This window comes from Nannospalax galili, unplaced genomic scaffold (assembly GCF_000622305.1).
Source record: "Nannospalax galili isolate Female #2095 unplaced genomic scaffold, S.galili_v1.0 scaffold390, whole genome shotgun sequence".
Taxonomy (NCBI): Eukaryota; Metazoa; Chordata; class Mammalia; order Rodentia; family Spalacidae; genus Nannospalax; species Nannospalax galili.
The window spans coordinates 268,036-278,423 of NW_008330777.1; the positions used below are offsets into that span (position 1 = coordinate 268,036).

Consider the following 10,388-nt stretch of genomic DNA (forward strand, 5'->3'; position numbering starts at 1 on the left):
ACCCTCACTAAAAAAAAAAAAAAAAAAAAAAAAAAAAAAAAAAAACTAAAAAGGCACTTGCTGCTAAGTCTAGCCCTAGAACCTACATGACAGAAGAAGAGAACCAATTCTTGTAAGGAGGTCCTCCGACCTCCATACATGTGCTCTCAGGTACATGTGAACACATCCATACAAAAATAAATAAATAAATAAAAGTAGAAAAAGAAACAGAGACAAAAGGAAAAACAGGAAAAAAAAAAAAAAACAATTCACAACACTAAAGTCAAGAAAACAAAATCTATCTTTTTTGTTTGAGACAGGATCTCCCTGTAGTCCCAGCTGGCCTAGAACTGGTATGTAGAACAGGCTAGCTTGGAACTCACACAGATCCACATGCCTCTGCCTCCCCTCCCAATGTTGAGATTAAAGGTATACAACACCACACCAGCCCTGTTTAGTTTTTTGAGACAGTTTCATATAGACAAGGTTGACTTCAAACTCCATATACTATCAAGAATGACCATGAACTCCTGATCCTCCTGCCTCCACAACCCTCCCAAGTACTTAGATTATAGGTATATGCCACCACCCCTGGCCCAAAATCTGTTTTAATAAATCAATAATTAATAAGGTAGCAATGCTAATTCAATCACCCAAAGATTCTCTAAGAGAAAACTGTTTTGCTCCAGCAAGCTTGTAGTGAAAACAATGTACCAATAATCTTAAGGAAGAAGCCAAAGAGTAGAATGCACACTCCTAACTTTGTATAAATGGTTCTGATGCCTGAAACCCCACTCAGCCATGCCAAGACACATTCACTGTGAGAAGATGACACAATTCTCAAAAGAATGCTGAGCAAGCCAAAGGTCCCATTTGTCTAACCTCCTATGAGCAATCAGTGGGTATAATCACTGACTCACTCATGTCCCCAACATCTCGAAAGATGTGATCTTAATTTTCAGTAAGAATAATCAAGCCTGGTATGATAGTGCACAGCTGTAATCCCAACACTTGGAGGAGAGACAAGAGGATCAGGAGTTCAAGGCCAACCTTGATTACATAGAGAACTCAAGACCAGTTTAGGCTATATGGGACACTGTCTCAAACAACCACACCAAAAAAAAATAAAAAATAAAAAAAGTAAGCTTCAAGGATACTGAGTTTTTTTCCCCATTTTAGCAGATGCACCTACTGAGTATACCAGGAAATGAATCATCTTTTTGAATCTTGTTGATCTGTTTCTGACATCCATCCTGCCCCCCCTCACCTGTTTCCACCATCATTTTTTAATTTGGTATTCACAACAGGATTGAGATAATCACTTTCCATATATAATTCAACAAAATGTCCTTTGAAACCCTAGCATTCCTAAATAGCCCTTTAGAGCTATTAGGAAACTTCAAATCAAACCCCTCAATACCCATAAATTTTACAGGCAAAGAAACCAAGCATAGAAATATTAAGTCATCTGCTTAACATCATGTGGCGAGAGACCAGGTCAACTCTCTTGTTAGTGTAATAACTATATTTTTGCCCTTTAAAAAAATTAGTAAAGAGCAAACCACCAGAGAGTGCTGAGTTCTGGCCTCCCTTTGGCCTTCCTCAGGTAGAGGGCCTGAGAACCCCTGGATCCTGCCTCCATGTGGTGGTGCTTTTAATAAGATGATGCTACACAGTATTCCCTACTGCATGAAATAACTACCGTCATCATGACTTCAGCTGAGCCTGATCACTAAACATCGTCACAATTGGGCTTGTTGAAGGCTGTGCTCATTCATTAAGGGAGGACCAAGCAGGTTCATTGGACCCTCACCAGAGTATCCAGCTACTCTTCCCAGCCAACTGTATGTAATTTGACCCTAATCACACATGGCCTCCTGGATTTGGAGAGGGCTAAAGTATACAATCTGGGAAAGGCTAAGAAGGGAAGGCATGACCCATGCTGGGTAAAGGCTTTCCAGTGTGCATACCCTCAGGTCATACATACACCTCAGCAACCCCTCAGTTATCTCAGTAAGTAAGCTCAATAAATTCATTGGATCCCCAGGAAAACTTTTAATCAGACATTGGCTTGACACTAGAACCTTAAAAGGGAATAAGCATTGCTAAGCATCCCCCAGGAAAAGAAGTCTCAAAAACAAATGGAAAATGTATTTGTTAACTCTGTCTAATAATTTTTTTAAAAAAAAAGAATGTAAAAGATGTTAAAAGGATATGGGAATGGAGATATTTCCCAAAATAGAAAAAAATGAGAAAGCCTAAGCAAGTGATAAAGGTCTGTTTTAGTTTGTTATGAGATATAAAGGATGAGACAAAAATAATATACACATAATCTTAAAATTGAATTCACACTGAGGGATATTTGGGGACACAATCTTAAATAAATAGACCTTAACATATTAGACAGAATGCATGAAATCCAGTGAGGGCACTATATGGTGGCACAGATAGGGTAAGGGGTCTAAACATGATCAAAAAGGATTTTTTTTAAAAAACAAAAAAAAAAAAAAAAAAAAATTCTATGCTCATAGTTTAGTCAACTAGTTTAAGGAACAAAATATATATCTCGCCAAGGTTTATCCGAGAATATCTGGTTTTTTACCCAAGCCTTATCTACATAGCACATGACAATTAAAAGTACCAGACTGGTGGAACTAAACTTACTGGATGTTTAGCAGCCATAGTTTGAGGCCTATACTAATCTGGTTAGAGGGCCTTAAAGAACAGTTTTTGCCCCTTGCCCTCCAAGGTCAACTAAGTTCCAGGGGACTAAGGAACATCTATCAAAATGTCCTATAACTGTGGTGAGTCAACTGTCCTTTTGTTCAGGGAGGACATGGAGACCCCACCAGATGGACTCGAACCAGTATCCAGCTTACAAAGAGGAGGGTCAACTCAGAGGAAACATCTCATTCATGCTTTCAAGTGAAGCCAGACATGGTCAAACGGGACCTTTGACTTATCTTCACATAGATGGAACTTATAAAAGAAAGGAGCCAGGAACTTCTCCCAAGCCCATGTGACCACTAAGGAACAGATCCTCAAATGACCTTAAGTGTAAAAAAAAAAAAAAAAATTGATTTATTTGGGCCAACTGTATGGTCTTAAACTCCCAAAAGGAAAGTATAACCAAAGAGTAAAGTCATGAGTATATTTCTTTAAGAGTTCAAAGGATTACACTTCCCAGACATTAGGCTTAAGTCTATATAAAAAGTTATTTAGACAATTATTTCTCATTGATGATTTTGTTCCTAACCAGAAAGTGCTGCTCAGATATAAGATCTGATCTTACATCTTCATCTCCAATAAGGGTCCTCTCTGTAGTGCTCACCTGTAGCTAAGGGAGGCAACCAGCTGTTGTTCTAAAATGATGGATAAATTTGTTTTCTCTCCATCTAGAAACCTTTGAGAGGGAACTGACACTGATTCTAACCACTCCAACAGCTATCAAAATACCTGAAAGCAGACATGTAGGAAATTCTCAATAAATTATTTAGAAAAAAATATTTTAAAACCCCCCAAAAATAAAATAAAATAAATTAGTAAAAGTACCAGGTATGAGGAGGCATACCTTTGATCCTGGCACTGAAGGCAGAGGCAGCTGGACCTCTGTGAGATCAAGGCCAACCTGGTCTACATAGGGAGTTCCAGGACAGCTAGGGCCACAGGGACACCATAAGCTGCCTCAAAAAAACAAAACAAAACAAAAAAATTAGTGAAAAGAAAATTCAGGATACACTGGGCCCAGAAAATAACTTTAGTTTATGCTTTCTCTCCCATGCTCTTTCTGCCTGCCTCCCTTCTCTCCCTCCCCCCCCCTCTCTCACACACAAACACACACACACACACACACACACACACACACACACACACACCCTCTTACTGCTTCAAAGATACTCTTTTATAACTAGGAGGACTGACACTGAAATGATCTTAATTTGTCTTCACATTACATGTGATCCCAGCTTAGAATGGTAACACTAGGTAGGCTGAAGCAGGAAGACTGCTCTAGGTTCAAGACTAGCCTGGGATACAGAGTAAGACTCTACCTCAAAAATAAAATAATTTTTAAAAAGCAGTCTTCCCTTAAGAATATTATTACCTCAGCCAGGTGTAGGTGGTAGTCCACACCAGCAATCCAGGCCCTCAGAAGGATGAGGCAGGAAGATCACTTCAAGGTCATCCTCAGCTACACAGCAAGTTCAAGGTCAGCCAATGATACATGAGATCCTGTCTTTAGAGTGACTAATTCTGATATAAATTAAGGTTATACTAATTCTAATATAAATTAAGGTTATACTAACAAGTTAGAACAATTAAACAGTTATAAAATTTATCTGTAACTTAAAAAATATTTACATACATATGCAAATTATTCAAGTATTTGTTTTAGGTTTTTTATTTCGAGAAAAGGTCTCATATAGCCTAGACTGGCCTCAAGCTGGCTATGTAGCTAAAGTGTGATCTTGAATTCCTGATCCTTCTGCCTCTATTTCCCTACTGCTGGAATTACAGGCCCACACCACATCACCATGGCAGGCTTGTTAAACTGGTTTTAATCATGTTAAAAAGAGCATTTTTGATAGGCTAAATATCTATACCCCCTCTTTCAATTTAACTATTATTATATTATGGCATACCTTGAAGGCTAGTAAAAGCAATAGTAAACAAGCTCACTTCTATGTGTCAATTATTAATTTTGGAATCAGTAGGCCTGACAATGAAATATTAGTATGATCATTTTGGTCTGTTGTCTGGTTTCATAACAGAATGGTTCAAACTGTGTAATTTACAAAGGAAAGTTTATTTGGCTCATAGTTTTACAGACTGGGAAGACCAAGATCAAACCACATCCAGTGAGTGCATAACAAAGAGCTAATAACCATGTGATAGAAAAGAACAAGTGGGCATGCAATAGAGGTAAGTTTAAGGAGCAGCCTCACTACAACCATCCTCTCAGGAGAATGAATCTGCCCACAAGACAGACATGAATCATTTCTAACAATCTCTTAGAGCTACCATCATTTCTCTTATATTGGTGACCAAATTTCAACATGAGTTTTGGAGGCTACAAACCATACTAAAAGCATAACATTTGTCAATAGACTTAACAATAGGAAGTGCCCCTCAAGGTTACTTTTCTTTCTCATAGTTCAGAATATTAAACATCTGTCCAAAGAGTAAAAGGTGTATTACATGAATTATTTTTTTCTTCACTTAGTCCAATTTGCTTCTCAACCAAGAGAAAATTGGTACCATCCCCCTTATTTTCCCACTACTCACACAAAGATCATTTATTACCAAATGCTCATTTTGTCTTTCCATTCTCTCTTGATCTACAATAGAGCTCACCACATAGGCCAGGTTGGCCTGGAACTGTCAATATTCCTGCCTCAGCCTTTGAGTACTAGATTACCAGATGGTGCCAGTTTTCTGGGCTTTTCATTCCTTCCTTTTTAGTATTTTATTATTTTTATTTTATTGTATGAATGTATTGCCTGCATGGATATAAGTGCATTCATGTACTGCAATGCTCACAGAGGTTAGAAGAGGGTGTGGGGTCCCCTGGAACTGGAGTTACAGTTGTTAGCAACTATATGGGTGCTGGCACTCGAACCTGGGTCCTCTGAAAGAACAGCCAGTGGTCTTAACCGCTGAGCCATCTCCTCAGTCCCTCATTTTTTAAAATATTTTTATTATTTTTATTTTATGTATATGTGTGTAGTGCCTGCATGTAGGTAAGTGCACCTGTGTCATACAATGCCCGAGGAGGACAAAAGAGGCTGTCATATCCCCTGGAACTGGAGTTACGGGCAGTTGTTAGCTGCCATGTGGGTGCTGGGATTCGAACCTGGGTCTTCTGCAAGGACAGCCAGTGTTCTTAACCACTGAGCCATCTCTCCAGCCCCATTTCTCTTCTTTTAAACTACCATTTTCATGTGGTTATTTCTGTCCATACCACCAGTGTAGAGCTTTCTCCTATATTCAAAAAACATACATTTAATGGCCTACAGCAAAGGTTCAAAATATATTTTTAACTTATCTTTATTTTAATGTTTGTGTGTCTGTGTACAGATATGTCACATGTCTGCTGGTGAACATGGAGTCCAGAGAGAGTACTGGATCCCCTGGAGCCAATGCTATAGACAGCTGAGACACCCAACACAGGTGCTGGAAACTGATTTCAGATCTTCTAGAAAAGCACAAACCCCACTCTTAACCACCGAACCTTCTCTGAGCCTCAGGCTCAAAATCTTTAAGACGAATGGAATCATCTGGAGGGCTTGTTTCAAGCCCCTCCAAGTTTCTGACTCCGTACGTCCTCAGTAGAGACCAGGGCCCTACATTTCATTTTGGTTCCAGGGATCAAACCCAAGGCCTTGTGCACACTAGGCAAGTACTCCCATTCTGCTACATTCTTAGCCCACTTCCCCAGCCCCTATCCCTTGGATTTGTTTTTTTCTTCTTCTTTAAAATCATGTTTATTTATTCACTCACTCTAGGGGTAGCACACAAGTGGAGGTCCAAGGACAACTTTCAGGAGTTAGTTCTCTCCTTCTACCACATGGGTCCCAGTGGTGGAACTGTGGTGGTCTAAGGATTAAGTACCTTTACCTGATAAGCCATCATGTCAGCCCTCCCCCTCCTCTTTTTTTGAGACAGGGTCTCCCTGTAGCCCCAGCTGGCCTGGAACTCACTTTGTAGACCAGGATGGTCTTGAACTCCCAAGTGCTGGGACTAAAGGCATGTGCCACCATGCCCGACATATTTTATTTTATTTTGTGTCTTTTGCCTGCCTGTATGTAAGTGCACGCATGCATTAAAAATGCATGGCCTGTGGAGGCCAGAAAAGGGTATCAGATCCCCTGGAACTGGAGTTAAACATCTTAAGTTGTTAGCTGCCATGTGGGTGCTGAGAACTGAACCTGGATCCTCTGCAAGAGCAGCTGATACTTTTAACCACTCAACCATTTCTCCAGCCCCACTGTCTTCTTGTTTTTGAGACAGGGTTTCACTATATAGCTCAGGCTGGACTGATGATACTTGCAATGTATACCAGGCTAGCTTCAAACGCCAGATCCTCCTGCTTCAATTGAAATTGCAGGCACCTGATTCTAAGACTCTGCATTCCCATTATGTATGTACTTGGTGACACACACTTAAAACCCACTGGCCTACAGATTAACCATGGGTATTCTCACTTCAACATGATCTAATTGGTGTCTGAGCATCTATTTTCACCATCCAAACTATTCCTCACACAACATCCAGAGACAGCATTCTCAGCCTGATAATTTCACTCCTTTGTTAAAAGTTCTCTAATAGTTTCCAAAGAGGTAGGTAGGTTGGTTGGTTGGTTGGTTGGTTGGCTGGTATAAAAACAGGGTTTCATTATATAGCCCAGGGTGGCCTCAAATTCATCATCCTCCTGCCTCAGCCTCCTGATTATAGGCATGCACCACCACCACTGGCTTCCCAGTTTATTCCAGAATCTTTATTAAGGCAGTAATATGATCCTGGGCCACAAATTCAAACTTTGTGGCCTAGGAAAGACTTGTGTCAACAAGGCTTGTTCTTCCTCTCCAGGCAGGCTCAGTCACCTCCAGATCCATTCATGTTTCACCTGCTTTGCTGAAAGACAAGGTGCAGGGCTGAAGAGGAAAACGTGGCTCCATCCCAGGCTGGTTCCTGGGCCATAAAGCAGTTAACAGACAAGAAAGAAATAGCAACCCCTTGGGTTACTACCATTTGTTACAGTTGTACTCAAAGCAATTAACAAATTAAAATGACATCACTCTTCAGCACCATATCTTTCAGTCACAAAGAAGCTAAACAGAAAGCAAAGCAAGAAATGTATAGGTTCTTGCCCCTCTGACAGGGCCTAAGCCCTTCTTTACTCTAGGGACAGCTGGGAGCATGAATTACACTGGCCCTCCACAGTGTGCTAAGGAGCCATCTAGGCTGGTTCCCCTCGTGTGTGTACCAAGATGTCTGAAGGACCCAAATCAAATGCATTAACATTAGAAAAAAAGGGCAACTGTGACTTAGGAAGGCAATGAAGAATTTCTGCAATTGAGAGGATGAAAGTTCCTGATGCTAATGCATGGATTTTACTTGTCTCAATTTGTCTGACCAACCTGGCCTAGACCCAGCTGAAGACAGATGAGGTGAGCTGGTGAAATGTGGGAGGAAGAGACACCAATATGACTAGCCAGGCCCTTAGTACACACTGTGGGGATTAGCAAGACCTGACAGCTTGGGCTTTGCGATGGGGAGAAGAGGTCCACTCAGGTTTCAGGTGTGGTGTGGATTGCTCCTAGAAGAAGGGAGATGATGACAGTGGCCCCTCCTCTACTTGGTGACCACTTGAAGGGCCCTTTCCAGAACTACAGGTAGATGATTGAGATGTCCATGGGAACGCTAGTCTGGTTGGGTGCCCAGCTACTAGAGCTCAGGGGGCTTGGGCCTTGGGCAGTCTAGGCAGGCTCCCTGAGATTCTCCCTAAGTGCAGCTTCAATCTGCTCCTAACAAGCCCAGAGGCAGTCCATTTCAGTCCCTATGACCTCTGCCAGCAGCTTTGTGAGCTTGTCCCCAGATGTGGAGCAGGCACCACAGCTTTGTACTACCCCCAATGCTGCTTGTTGCAATCATGGATGGTCAACATATGACAAGGATGCAATCTGTAGCACAAAGGACCAAAAAAGTCTGGGTGTGCTTTTTGAGTAAGGCTGTCCATCACTACACAAAGAGAGCAGGTGCCAAATCAGGGCCAGGAAATTAGGGACAATCATAGCAGCCAGGTCTCATTTGAACTTCCTTCTCTAAAACCTGCACCTCTCATTTCCACAACTTGCAAGGAAACATTGCTTCACTCATACAGATGTATGGTCTTGTGCAGCTCGGAGGCCAGCAATGGGCAGACCATACAATGAGCTGAGACTGCCTTTCTGGTAGGAATACAGAGCAAGAAGTAATCCACGTAGTTCATGGCCAGGAAGAAGATTTGCTCCTCACAGCACTGCTCCTCATATACCTCCAGCATCAGTATGCCAAGCATCTTCCATGTGTGCAGCTTGATCTTCTGCTCACAATGGAAGTAAGGGGCACAGGACATGCAGCACTCCTCTAGGAGGAGCAAGCTCTGAAGGATACACTAGTCCCTTAACAGCCACTGGCTAGTAGTACCTAAACTGCCATGGGTCTGCCTGGCCTGGGATTGCATGCAAGGTGACTTAGCAACACAGGGACTCCATACTAGGGTGGTGCACAGGCAGAGCAGGAATGCAGGCTTGCAAACTCAAAACATTTTAAGACAGAAATCAAAACTCTTCAATTGGACATGGTAAAACTACAAACTTTTATTTATTTATTTATTTATTTTTTGAGACAGGATCTCCCTATAGCCCCAGCTGGCCTGATCTCACTATGTAGACCAGACTGGCCTCAAACAAAGATCAGCCTGCCTCTGCCTCCCAAGTGCTGGGACTTTTAAAAGTGTGCACCACCACACCAGCTCAAAACTCAAAACTCTTAAAGTGAATAACTATAATCCGAGCACTGGAGTCAGAGGCAGGAATATATAGATTTCAAAGTAACATGGTGGCACACACCTTTAATCCCAGCATGAGGAGGCAGAGGTAGGCAGATATGTGAGTTCAAGGCAAGTCTGAACTATATAGCAAATTGCAAATCCCAAGCCAGGGCTACATAGTGAGAGTCTATTGTTTAAAAAAAAAAAAAAAAGAAAGTTCAAGGTCATCCTTGCCTACATAGCAAGTTTAAGACAACCAGCCTGGACTACATGATATATTTTCTTGAAGGTGGAGGGGAACTTTTTGTTTTTTTAAATAATTTGAGAATTTCATACATGCATATAAGGTGTTTTAATCAAATCCATGCCCACTCCCTCCCTTCCAGTTCCTCCCATATCGCCCCATCACTTTTTTCTGGTAACTTCATGTACTCTTTCTTCTTCTATTTTTTTTTTTTAAATGGGGCTTTTGGCTACTCTAACATTCCCCCCTCTGAAGAAGTAACCCTAAAATCTTTTAAGGATTAGATAAAAGCTCGGAGGGGAACTCTTACAAGGTCTTAGGCCTCACATGATTCATTCCTTCCTCTCAGCACGACATCCTACCCACTCAACATATTTTTTCCCCAGTTACAGTGAACTCTTTCAGTTCCTAGCAAAGACCAAATTCCTTACTGTTCTAGGATCTTTAAACAAGATGTCCTGCCAGAAATGTTCTTTTTTCCTTCAGCTCAAGTCACCTTGTTTGGACTCCTTCCCCCTCTGGGTCAGCAAATTCTTACAGCATCATATATTCCTTCTGACTGGAACTTTCCATAATGAAGATTACATAGTGAGTTGTGTGCTTAGTAGTTTACCACCATTCCTCCCCCACCCA

General features: G+C 41.4%; 1 protein-coding gene and 1 pseudogene across 3 annotated transcripts in view; both read right to left on the reverse strand.

Moving 5' to 3' along the window:
• The window catches only part of Osbpl8 (oxysterol binding protein like 8), a 206,673-nt gene that overhangs the window by 175,506 nt on the left and 20,779 nt on the right, over positions 1 to 10,388 (reverse strand). The gene's annotated exons all lie outside the window — the stretch shown is intronic.
• Positions 8,367 to 10,388, reverse strand: part of LOC103749487 — a 3,037-nt pseudogene continuing 1,015 nt past the window's right edge.